Consider the following 12204-nt stretch of genomic DNA (forward strand, 5'->3'; position numbering starts at 1 on the left):
CATCATATGAAGGAGACACATACATGATTAAATATTTCTACAACTGCCTAAAAAGGATGAGATGTTGTTAAATAATCATTTAGTTCATTAATTGGGTATCATGATCCCTTTTCACTGATCACATTTAAGACTGTCTGCAAAACAAGAGAAACTGTTAATTTACATAAAAGTTTATTTGATTAAGATAGCATCCTGTCGGGGGGGGGGGGGTGGGGGTAAAGGACCTGACTTGTCACTGAATCAGCATGTACATTTGGGGAATAATGGTAAAAGTGTTAGCTGTCCAGTCTTCACTGACTGGAAAGTAAATTGTGACAACCTATGCTTCTGCTATGAGTGGATGAAAGTGAATGCACAGAGGATCGAAATACCCAAACTGCATTCACTGAAAAAAAAACAAAAGAAAATTGCTGAAAACCATGCCAACCAAACTTTATATATATATATATATATATATATATATATATATATATATATACATATATATATATATATATATATATATATATATAATGTGTGTGTATATATATATAGGTTTGGGTGATATATATATATATATATATATCGCTCCACAGTCACACCAACTTGAAGAATGTGCCAGCACAACTTGTTGCGGAACCCTTCTTGCCAATGGGTTGAATCTCAGGCAATGGCAGCTTGAGCATTCAGTCTTCGTCCACAAGTAGGCTACTCACCTGCAATGACTTTTAACTTTTATTCCTTATCAATGTAATGCACATGCTCCTTATTCTTCTAAACCTCTTATCACAATTTCACAGCACTGTAATTTTTGGTTACCACAACAGTTATAAAGAACTGGATAAGATACCACTTTTCTCTGGTCTTCAAAGTATTTTCTATCAGTACTGTGTGAAAAACTGAAAATGCTTCATATAGCAAGAACCTTGGTAAAGTAAGAGTCTAATGGTTCCTGACAGAACAGTCCACTTTTACGTATACCCCTTGAACAAAAAGAGTGCACATTTTCCAGAATCAATTAATGAAGAATGAATATTTACAATCAACAAAGAAACTATGGCAGCTCAAAACTACCACTAACATTTTTTTCTCTTAAGTACAACTCTTGTCCTTTTAATTTGAATTTAAAGTAGAATGTAAAATACTACAAATCATTCACAAAACTTAAGACTTTCATTTATTTTAACTAACAATCAGTAAACATCTTTGTTGTATTGCATCTCATTAAACATTTTATTTCATATTTCTTTATAACTTTACTTCACAGATATACATTTAGACTTGATGCAGCAGTAAAATAAACATGTTGCAATCTTCTTTATTCAGGAGTTTGTTGCCGCAGACCACAGCTACCAAATTTTTAATTTCACGTTGAATTCTAATGTCATGATTGGGGCCACAGTGGCATTCATTGTTCAGTGAGCTTTTCCATATAATTCAACCCACCGACAGCAATGAATGTTGATTGTGACCTTTGCCAGAACAGTCTTCCTAAACTGTGTATTTACCATCATATGCACTAATGGTTTCCAAAGAAAAAGGATAAGTTAATGAAACGCCTACAAGGATGGGGAATGGTTGTTGTAGGGTACAGTCAACGGTCGATGGTTTCAGCGGATATCAAACTCACCGACAGCGTTGAATGTTCTCTAAAGAAACCATCTATTATATTAAACATTTTCAGTTCTGGATGCATTTGAGAGCTGAAAAACAGCAAAAAAAGGTAAATATTAATCATTTTGCTGAAACAGCATTACAGCTTACCAGAACCTATCAAACAGCAGTTACAGAAACATGTTTAGGTACTTGACGTGTTAATATTTTGATCAGGTGTTTCCCCTTTAATAACCAAAATGCACAAGCAAATTCTGCTAACTCCTGCAGGGCAATAACAAATTAAGTTATCTATCAGCCCAGCAGTGCTGGAAGAAGTCACTAACACAAATATAAAAGCTCACTGAAAAAGTGGGTTCCTGAGCAATGCTAACAGTATTTTCCAATATCTGTTTTAAATACAGCTTTGGAAAATAGCAACTGCAGACGTGACCTCATAACCAAACAACTTAAATACAAATAAAGTCTTAATTGCAATGTTTGTATACTGTGCATATTTACCTAAGATGAGCACAGTTTTAAAGACTACAAACAGGTTTTTCCATTACCAAGACATAACACTCAATAATGATGAACAGAAAGAGTCCTATAAAATAAAGCATTAGTTTAAATATTTTGGAAATCACATCAGTTCAAACAATACAGACAAGCTGTTTCATACTACACCTGTAAGTCTCAAAATGGTAAGAACGAAAGGCTGCAACTTATGTTTTTACATAATGAATCAAAGCAGAGTGCGCTAAAACAATTACTGCATGTATTAAGTATGGATTATTTGTAGTTCAAAAGGAAGGTTTCATCTACCATAGTAGCAAAATGAAAGCCGTTATGGCTTTAACACTGATCAGCTAATCCAGGTGTATATTCTTTACAAACATTCAAAAATAGGGCCAATTGTGATGAACATAGTAGGGTTCCAGGTATTAACTCAGTATCATAGAAAATGTACTGCAAAGCTGTTAAAATGCAATAGCACATCATCATGTGGTAGCTTTTCATAAGGCTTTAAACAAGGTGCAAAAATTGGTACTCTGGAATAGTGAGGGCATCTGTCCAATGCACTTGTGCTATTACTAATTGGTTTCAACAAAGTGGAGTGTGCTCCTAAAGAGTCTGTTAAAAGAACGTTTTTTAGTCAATACAGGGAGACTAGGCATTATCTGATTAGGTACTAGGGGACTAACAGTTGTCCTCTGCATACAGTGACCAAGCATCATTATGGGTTTTCAAGTATGCTTAACACAAATGAACAGCAGTTGCAAGTAGTGGGTCAACACACCAGACACAAGGTCATTAGCTTGGAAACATTTGTCTGATCTCTGCAAATAACTCTAGTAACCTCAGGCTTGCAGCACTAGAAAGTCAAAAGTTCATTCAGCTTAAATAGCATGATTAAGATAACCTAAGCTTAAAAAAATAATACACAAGGTCACAGAATGGGCAATTCAACTGGGTTATCCAGTAAAGAGATTGGCAAAAACAAAGACACTGCAGCAACTGAAAGACAAATAATATGTGCGCTAGCAAACTGCTGAAAACAAGTGGCAGCAGAAATAATGAAATTTAGGAAAGAAGTAAATACAGCAGGATATGCAAACTTAAATGCGTAACAGTCAAAAGAGGAACTATACATTATTAGCGAGTACCTGAGGCCAGATGTTAATGTGCAACTATTACAAGTGCAACAAAATTCAGACTACCTTGCTGACTTGTCCTGTTACAGTCTTTCGATTATATGATCAAAATTACCATCTAGCCAAATTGCATAATATTAATTCTGCTGATAATGTGATAATGTACTTTATCCTTATTGTAACTGAAAGATGTAGCATTGTTCATTTTAAGGACTACCGTGACCTGTGCATCAGTTTTGTTCTTACTACTGTGGCTACACATTCACAGCATGTTGTTGCAACTACACGTTTTCTCTTAACGTGCTCCTTGTAATCATTTTCTTCTTTTTATTGCATAAAAAAGTCAAAGCTGAAAAAGGGATATTTTGATCCTGCCCGTTAGCTTAAGTGTTTATTTTATTTTGCTTACTGGGATAAGACACTGATCCACAATGGCCATTTTCACACTGCCCACTCAAAAGAAATGCTAACCAAACAAGATATTAATAATTTATATAATTTTCTAATCAATTAACTAAATATACTGTACATTTCAAATGCAGAACGTATTTACAATAATAAAAACAGTGTAAATAATGATCACTGTTCTAGTTTGCTAAGCTGTCAATGTTTAAAGTAAAACAAACAGTCTGTCTGAAGAAACAATCACATTTCAGTATTAAACTGAATCCTGTACCAGGATAAGGCCTGTATTTATATTTCCAGTATATTCAATGTCTAACTATTTACAGGCAAGCCTTAGAGACAGAACAGAAGTTTACAGAGTGCATGGCAGGATGAAATAAAGCCAAACTCAGTAAGTTAATAAGGTGGGTGACAGTTTGAGAAGAAGCCAGGGTTAGTACAAGAGACACAAAGAATTACAGGGAGGGTATAGAAATGGGCAGATTGGAAGTGGAGGGGGGTGGCTTTTGTGTTACCGCTGCATGTTTACATTAAATTAGATTAGATGGAATGAAGTTGTGGCTTCAATGAGCAAGTACTAATTTAGTAAGAATGCGAGTTGGTCCAATAAGAGGTGTGACTATCAGGATGTCCGTGCTACTGTAACAAAGAATGAGGAACAGAAGTATATAAATCAATAAAAGAGTGGGCAAACTCATAATAAGTATATCTAGGGTACACTAGGCTCTCCTCCAGATCTATCTGTTGGTTATAGTCATTATAACTGGGTACTGTTTTGAATTTAGGGGTGACCCAGGAATATTGTATAAGTGACTTGTTCATGCTCAGACAATTTCTACTATTGCTGAAGGTTGGGAGTCGGGCTGGCAACTCGGCACCATAAAAAAATCTACTGCCAATCGTTAGCAGACCGGATTTTCGCTGTGGCGACCCCTAACCAGGAAAAGCCGAAAAGACAAACATTTAGCCTTTTTGTTCAGGTTAATACTTCTAGGCTAATCACCTATTTTCAGAGGAGACTCAGCGTGGTACTTTTTCTACTACTAACCAAAATTTGGCCAGGGCATTAAAGAACTTCTCCTACTCTTGTTGATAGGTGCAGTGGCATCTATTACATCCAATACAGCTACCACCAACTCAGATAGACAGGATCTCTATTTACTGCCTTAAAAGATGATATACTCAGAAGTTCAGCAGCCCCCCCCCCGACCCCATGTGTTCTGCAGCAAAGGAGGTTCACTATCCACCTAAATAAAATACCAGTTTAAAGCTAAATGTTAATGCACAGTTACCTAACGTAATTATTTAGGAATTTGATTTCATCAGTTATTCCAACTGCCCCCTACAAAAAACATCCAACAAAAACACAAGTTATCTGTCATGAAAATATCCAACAAAATCACAAGTTACCTGTCATGAAACATTCCCTGCCACAGCTTAAGTATGCAACAGATACATCTAAAGTTCCACTTACCAGACCATCTATATAAAACAGTAAGGCAATCCAAGTTATAGTTGCTGCCTCTAAAGAAAAAAAAAAGGATGTCACCACCCCAAGGGCTACTTCTTTTTTTTCTTCCAAACATCTTTATTAAATTTACACATATGACAAAGGCAATCTTACATTTATATAAATGAAAAGCATACAAAATGATATCACTTTTGGTTACAGTTTATATCACAGACACCATTGAAACAACTACAGTTGTAAACATTATACATCATTTATAAACCAGTCATCGTCAGTTAAGCATTATATAAGCTCATTCAAATCCTGCCTCAAACCTCGCTCCTGCTCTGCATACATTGTTCCCACAATACCTGTTTATTCCAATGTAGTTTGCTCCTTCCCTTTTCTAAAGATCCCAATTCCAGTTGTTTTATCTCTGTTACTATATTTAGTAGTTCTAGTAAAACTGGTCTGAACTTTGATTTCTAAATTCTAGTAAATGCTTTTTTTTGGCAGCCACCATAATTAGACTCAGCAAGGATTTACTATGTCTAGCAATTCCAATTCTATAGCATAACTAAAAAAAAAAAAAATCATCTCTTCAGTCAATCCAATCTGCTCACCCAGCATCTCCAACAGAGAGGTCTGCAGGGAATCCCAAAAGTCGGCCAGCTCGTCACACTTCCAAAAAAATATTTTCCCAGCTACCTCTTTCTTGCCTGTCACATCTCTAATACTTGCTACTCACCTGAGGAAAAAATTCTTCGGAGTCTACTTGGGGTATAAAAACACCAATGTAAATACCTCTAGGCAAAGATCCTAAGTCTTCTAGACTTTGTTGCATATTTGGGAGATATACATATATCCTCCCATTGTCTATTTGTGAATTGTTGTCTGCATGTATGATTTGGCAAAATATTTTACGCTGGATGCCCTTCCTGACGCAACCCTCTCCATTTATCGCTTGGGACTGGCACAAAGAAATGCACTGGCTTGTGCATCCTCAGTGGCTGGGCCGTGGACTATGATGTTTGCAGATGACATTGTGATCTGTAGTGAGAGTAGAAAACAGGTGGAAGAGACCAGGGAGAGGGAGATATGCTCTAGAGAGAAGAGGAATGAAGGTCAGTAGGACTAAGACAGAATATATGTGCGTGATTGAGAGGGAGGACAGAGGAATGGTGAGGATGCAGGGAGTAGAGGTGACAAAAGTGGATGAGTTTAAATACTTGGGATCAACAGTTCAGAGTAATGGTAAGTGTGGAAGAGAGATGAAAAAGAGAGTACAGGCAGGATGGAGTGGGTGGAGAAGAGTGTCAGGAGTGATTTGTGACAGACGAGTACCAGTAAGAGTGAAAGGGAAGGTCTACAAGAGGGTAGCGAGACCAGCTATGTTATATGGGTTGGAGACCATGGCATTGACAAAAAGGCATGAGTCAGAGCTGGACGTGGCAGAGTTAAAGATGTCAAGATTTGCACAGGGTGTGACAAGGGTGGACAGGATTAGGAATAAGTATATTAGAGGGTCAGCCCAGGTTGGAAGGGTTGGAGACAAAGCCAGAGAGGCAAGATTACATTGGTCTGGACATGTGCTGAAGAGGGATGCAGAGTATATTGGGAAAAAGATGCTAAGGATGAAGCTGCCAGGTAACAGGAAAAGAGGAAGGCCTAAGATTTATGGATGTGGTGAGGGAGGACATGCAGGTAGTTGGTGTGACAGAGCAAGATGCAGAGGACAGGAAGAAATGGAAAATCAGATGCCAGAAGCTTTATTTGTACTAAAATTCATAATCGAAGAGACACAGGGTCCATGTCGTCACTTAACCAAAAGGTTGTCTGCCATTCAGTGAATACAAACAATCACACGGATGTCAGGTCGGCTTAGGCTCTTGTCGCCTTCGGTCCCGTTTGTCGGCTAGATCTAAAATCCTGGGTAATGATTCCACTTGCCCAGATGTCAGTTCATCTTAAAGCTATTGGATCAAAAGAAAACTCCATCCGCCAAATGCTTCATGGATGCAATGTTGATCAAAGCCTAACTAAAGCCAAAAATAAGCCAAAATCATTTGCCAAATTAAAGTAAAGACTAAGAAAACCCCCCAATTAGCAGGACAGAGAAGAGGTGCCCTGCTGGCTGAAGGAAGATAGGAAAATCCAATAATGCTTGAGTAATGTTATGCATACAAGCCCATACTAAGGAGCATGTCCAAACTGTACTATGTCCTCCATGGTAAGATCTCAGAATAGCAAAGGAGTACCCTTTGTACAGATGAGGTCTTAGTTTTCTAGGAATTGGTGCAAAATGGCTGACTCTGTAGAATTTTATTATCTACAATATCCAATCCATTGAATGTATAAAGTTTAATAAGAGCTTTTCTTCCAATGCTTACCCCTTGTCTACGAAGGTAGTTGCCCAGGTCCATTGCTTTTTTTGGTGGTGTCAGCTGTGGTACAGTATTTGTCTGCTTTTTTGTCTGTGCGAAGTTCTTCCCAAAACTGTTTGGTACTACGGAAAGTTAGAGGAGGTATTATTGCCTGTTTAATTGTTGTTGGAGGATAGTTCCTTCCTTCCTGTAATGATTTCGTAGCATGCCTGCTCTTTCTTTTTCTGCTCTGTTTAAGTAGTGTCTGTTGTAGTGGCCTCAACATCATGCAGGCATCAAATTTTCCCTTGGTTTTCTTTCAGTTTGAGGGTTGGGTTGGGTGTTGTGGGTCCTTGTGCTTGCTGCTGATAAGAAGATAAATATAGGCAATATTTAGGCATAAAGTTTTGTTCCACTCTATCTTGGTGTAAGATTGTGGAGGGTTGCTTTATAATGATGTTCCTTGGAGCCTGCCACTGTTGCTAGGAAGAAAAGTGAAAAGACAAGGTGGTTTGAATCACTGTATTCTTGGGTGGTGGGCTCTGTATGGTCTCTTTAGGAAATCAAGGACACACTAAAATTTTTTCTTAGAAAGCTTAGCTTTTGGTTGAAAGGCATTGGTTTTTTATTTGAGATCTGCCCTCTTTAAAAATGAGAGGGTCTCCATGATTTCCATTGTGTTGCATGATACAGATGGATTGAAGACTTCTTGGAATTTTAATGATGGAGGGTGGAATTGAGATGGTTTCTCCAAATTTGAATGAAATAGAGGATGTTTCTATACAGTCAGTTGCAAGCGTTTTTGAGTTTTCTGGTAATGTTGTTCAAGAATCAGTTCTGACATAGCATTCCATTTCCATTTCCCAATTCCTTGTCATTGATATGGCTCCTTCAGCTTTTCATACAATTTGAGGTAGTTCAATATGTTCTGCTTCTGTTCATCGTTCTAGGCGTGCATGCTTTTGCTTGGCATTAGAATGTTAGTTGGGAAGGGTGGTTCTGCATGTGCTGAGTTTGCATTCCATGGCCTGGCCAGCGGGTAACTTTCCATTTATTCATAGTTTCTAGTAATGTGCCATTGCTTGCTTGGAGCAGCTGCCATGGGGTTGGGTCAGGATTCTTGGCTCTTAGGGCAGGCCCATTAGATTTCTTTGTCGCAGCAAAGGAGAGGTGTAGCTGATTTGCATTTAGGTGAGATGGTCCTGAGGCCTTAGTGGTCTGAGGATCCTTGTGCTGATTTTCTGCCTTGCCTCTTGTTTTGTGTGAGCTGTTGACAGGGGTCCCAGTGAGGCATCATTCTCATTCCTCGTAGATGCCATGCTAATTGTTTGAGACCTGATCCCACATGATCTATCCGTTGTTGTGGGTGTGCTTAACAGTGTGAAATTCCTTGGTCCTGTTTGAACAACTGGTTGCATTTTGTATCTAGTTGCTTTACCAATACTGGTGTGTGAGGTTTGTTCTGGTCCGAGATGGAAAAGAATCAGTCAAGCCTGCGTCATGCATATGTACAAGGGTTCTCCCAGCATCTTTGTTCCCTGTCACCATGTCTGTGATTCTTACAGGTGGTATTGTTTGGATGCCTGTTTCCTACTGCCTGTTTGTGTTTAGATGGGCAATTCTTTGTGGTTGGTATGTGTAGGTGGCATTTCTGTTGTCTGATATCCTGGGTTGGTTTCATCTGTATGATTGGTCCACCCTTGGTTTTGACCATCATGCACTGTATTGGATGGTACCGTTGTTTGGAAGTTTGATGATGTTATGGCAGACCCGGCCTGGGAGGTACTTTTGTTCTGTGATTCTCAGGATTCCATTTGTAATGTGTCTTTTTTGGCCTTTTTTGATTTTTTTAGTATGTAGCCTGGCTCATCTGTAGTCAGATTCTTCATTTTGTGTGCAATTAGTGTGCTTTATGACATGAAGAAAGCAAGATGTAAATTTTCTGCTAACTTGTTCAAAGTGTCTTAGTTAAGTACCAGGAAAGTTTGTTATTTTTTTGTTATTTTCTTTTGTCAATTTTATTTTGTCTTATTAGGTGAGATTACTTTTGATGAGAATTTTTAGCTCGTCTCCCATCAGTGTCCTTTGTCATTTATTTTGTATTCTGACTGTGTATTGATGGTAAAGCTCAGTAAAAATGAATTGGAATTGTCATTCTGTTGTCCCTGTTGTAGAAATTCTGGTCCAGGTCTGTCTGAATTTGAATTTAGAAGCCACAGGCCTGGTTTATGACTGATGGCGGTCTTGAATTGGCAAGAACTCATGTAGGGCAAATTGAAAGATAGAATGGTATGTGCATGCAGATGAGGTATAATCTGATGATTGAATTGAGGTATCTCCTGCAAGATCTCTAGGAATATGTCTCCTTGAGATTCATTTCTGAACCTTAGGAATAGTCCTTGGGTAGATAGGAGTTGTTGTTATTGTGAAATTTGGGATCTTTTTGTTGTTGTAGGGTTGCTAACTTGGTTTGTAGATTTAGAATTCTGCTTTTTTGATTTTGGAGTGGGAAATATTCTTTCTTAGAAAACCTTTCTTTTTCTTTGTCCACATTTCCTAACACTGATCTCTTTGTTGTTTCTTCATCTCTTGTCCTTTGTAGAGCCCCTGTCCTTTTTTTCTGATCTGGAGGTAGATTTGCAAGTATCCTTTTGGATGTGGTGTCTGGGGTGGTTGTAAAGGTGAAGTGTCTATGTTGTGTAAAATCGTTTTGTCCTTTTGATTTAGTGTTACTGGTAAGTTCTTAAGTTTGTGTGCTATTCTGGTTAGTAGAGTTGCTGTGATTCTGTCTTTGTTTGTTAGCTGGTGTTTGCGCTGTGAGGTCTGTGCTTGTGTTGTTGTGTTCCTGCTATCTTTGCCTCTGTTTCTGTCCTTACTGACCTTGCTGTAGGCACCTCCTCTGGATTGGTTTCTGCCTGGTTCCTGCTTCTGTTTGCCCCTTCCTGCCCCAGGAACTTATTTGCAGGGAGGAAAAAATGGCTAATTTTTTCTTAGTGAAAGCCTGCTAAAATCTAGATTTATGCCTACTGATTTTCCCTCGGATCCTTTAGCAATTTTCTGTTTCAAATGATTTTAAAAGCATACTCCTAAATCATATATCCGTTAAAGAGCATTTTCATCCATCATTAAAATGGTTAAGATTTAAAGCAAAGTAGTCATGTTACCATTTCCTAATCAGTGCCATTAATTTGTGAAATTTAATTGAATAGTTTTTTTTTAAAGGTATAGAAACATAACTAACTTTATTGTTTTGTTTTTGAATCAGTTACAATCTAAAACTCAAACTGATGTATCAGTTTAGTTAAAACCTTTTAACTAAACTCTATTAAGTTATCATCTTTTTCTCACAAGAACCCCATTTTTCTAATGACCATGGCTACCTTGGGCTTGAACAGGGGGGTTTTAGGTATGGCCTTATAATGGGAGGGACCCCTGATAAAGGACCCTGGGAAATATCTGAGGTGGGGGTGGTGGGAGGGTGGGGCGTAGGCTGAGGAGGCAATCTGCAGTGTGGCAGGGCCTGAATTAAAGGTGGGAGGTGAGAGAACTGGGTATTTGAGCATCATCTGTGAGGGAAGGAGCAAAAAAGGTCTGAGTAAGTGGAAGTGCTCAAACAGGTTGTAGACAGCTAAGTTAAGCACTGAGTCTGGCAAAAGAAGGTGGTTTCTTTTCCTGTTCTTGAAGTGGTGAAGGAGCTGGAATGGGGGGATCAGCTCTTGCATCTTGGAAGGTTCCCCAAAGGGGGAATTCTTCTGGTGGTCTGATTCATCAGGTTAGAATCATCTCATCAGTCTGATTCATCAGTGGCTGGGGCAGGATCATCAGTCTCTTGGAGGGGGCTGGGCAGGGCCCTAGGAGAGGGTGTCTCTCTCTGGGGCTTCTAATGTCTCTAAATCTTCTAAATGGGTCTAATGAGCTGGATCTGAGGGACCTGGGGTTGAGGGTGAACTAACGAAGCTTTTCTGTAGTAGGGCTGGCTGGCTGGCCGGGGGTTGGCCTTAATGGACTGGCCTGCTGCCTTGCGGCAGCACATGGCTGGCTGGCTGCTGGATCGAAGGGGTGTCTGCTAAGTCAGTGGTAAGCACCAGTGGTGTGGGGTAAGTCTGTGGAGTCCAAGGGTGTTGCGGGGCCTCAGTTGTCAGTCAAGCGATTAGATTATGTCTTCAGTTTTTCAGTTTTTCTCGGTTCATAGTGACCTTGTTGATTTGCTTAACCAGGTCTTTTCGGTTTGGGTTTGGACGCATTTCGGGCGTTCTCGTTTTTGTTTTTTTTGGCAGAATGCGTTTTTGCGTTTTGCGGCGTTTCAATGAATCAGATCCGTGGAATCCAAAATGCAAAAAAGAACGCAAAGAACAGGCAATAAGCTGCGTCCGACGCCCGCCGCCCGTCGTTGAAACGGCAAAGAAGAACAGGGGGCGACAGGGCTCTGGGCTAGGGCAGTAAGAAAGGCAGGCAGTAAGAGGAAATCTTTATGAGGTATTTGTTCTATTATGTTTTTTTACTTTTTTACATTTTCTGGCGAGAGAGCAAGAAAGAGTAAAAGACCAAGCACAGGGTAAGTAGTGAAGTATTGGTGAAAGTAGGGTATATGGATAACCCCGATCCTTACGAACGCGAACTGCTTCTGGCTCGCGGCTCGCCACGCGCAAAGAAGAAATGGAAAAAATGGCGGCTGATGCTTCTTAGTCCAGCAGAGAACAGAGATGGTGCCGGGTGAAGTGCGACATCAGAGCCGCGGACCCGGACTTTCCGGCCCGGC

General features: G+C 39.4%; 1 long non-coding RNA gene across 1 annotated transcript in view; it reads right to left on the minus strand.

The window, feature by feature from the left end:
- Window positions 1-1200: 1200 nt before the first annotated feature.
- LOC122813604 overlaps window positions 1201-12204 on the minus strand; it is a 444019-nt gene continuing 433015 nt past the window's right edge. Inside the window, exon 4 of the long non-coding RNA XR_006366712.1 lies at window positions 1201-1682. This is a non-coding gene — a long non-coding RNA (uncharacterized LOC122813604). The remainder of the gene's footprint in view (window positions 1683-12204) is intronic.

Source organism: Protopterus annectens, chromosome 10.part0, assembly GCF_019279795.1.
Source record: "Protopterus annectens isolate FY-2018-M chromosome 10.part0, PAN1.0, whole genome shotgun sequence".
NCBI classification, from domain to species: Eukaryota; Metazoa; Chordata; order Ceratodontiformes; family Protopteridae; genus Protopterus; species Protopterus annectens.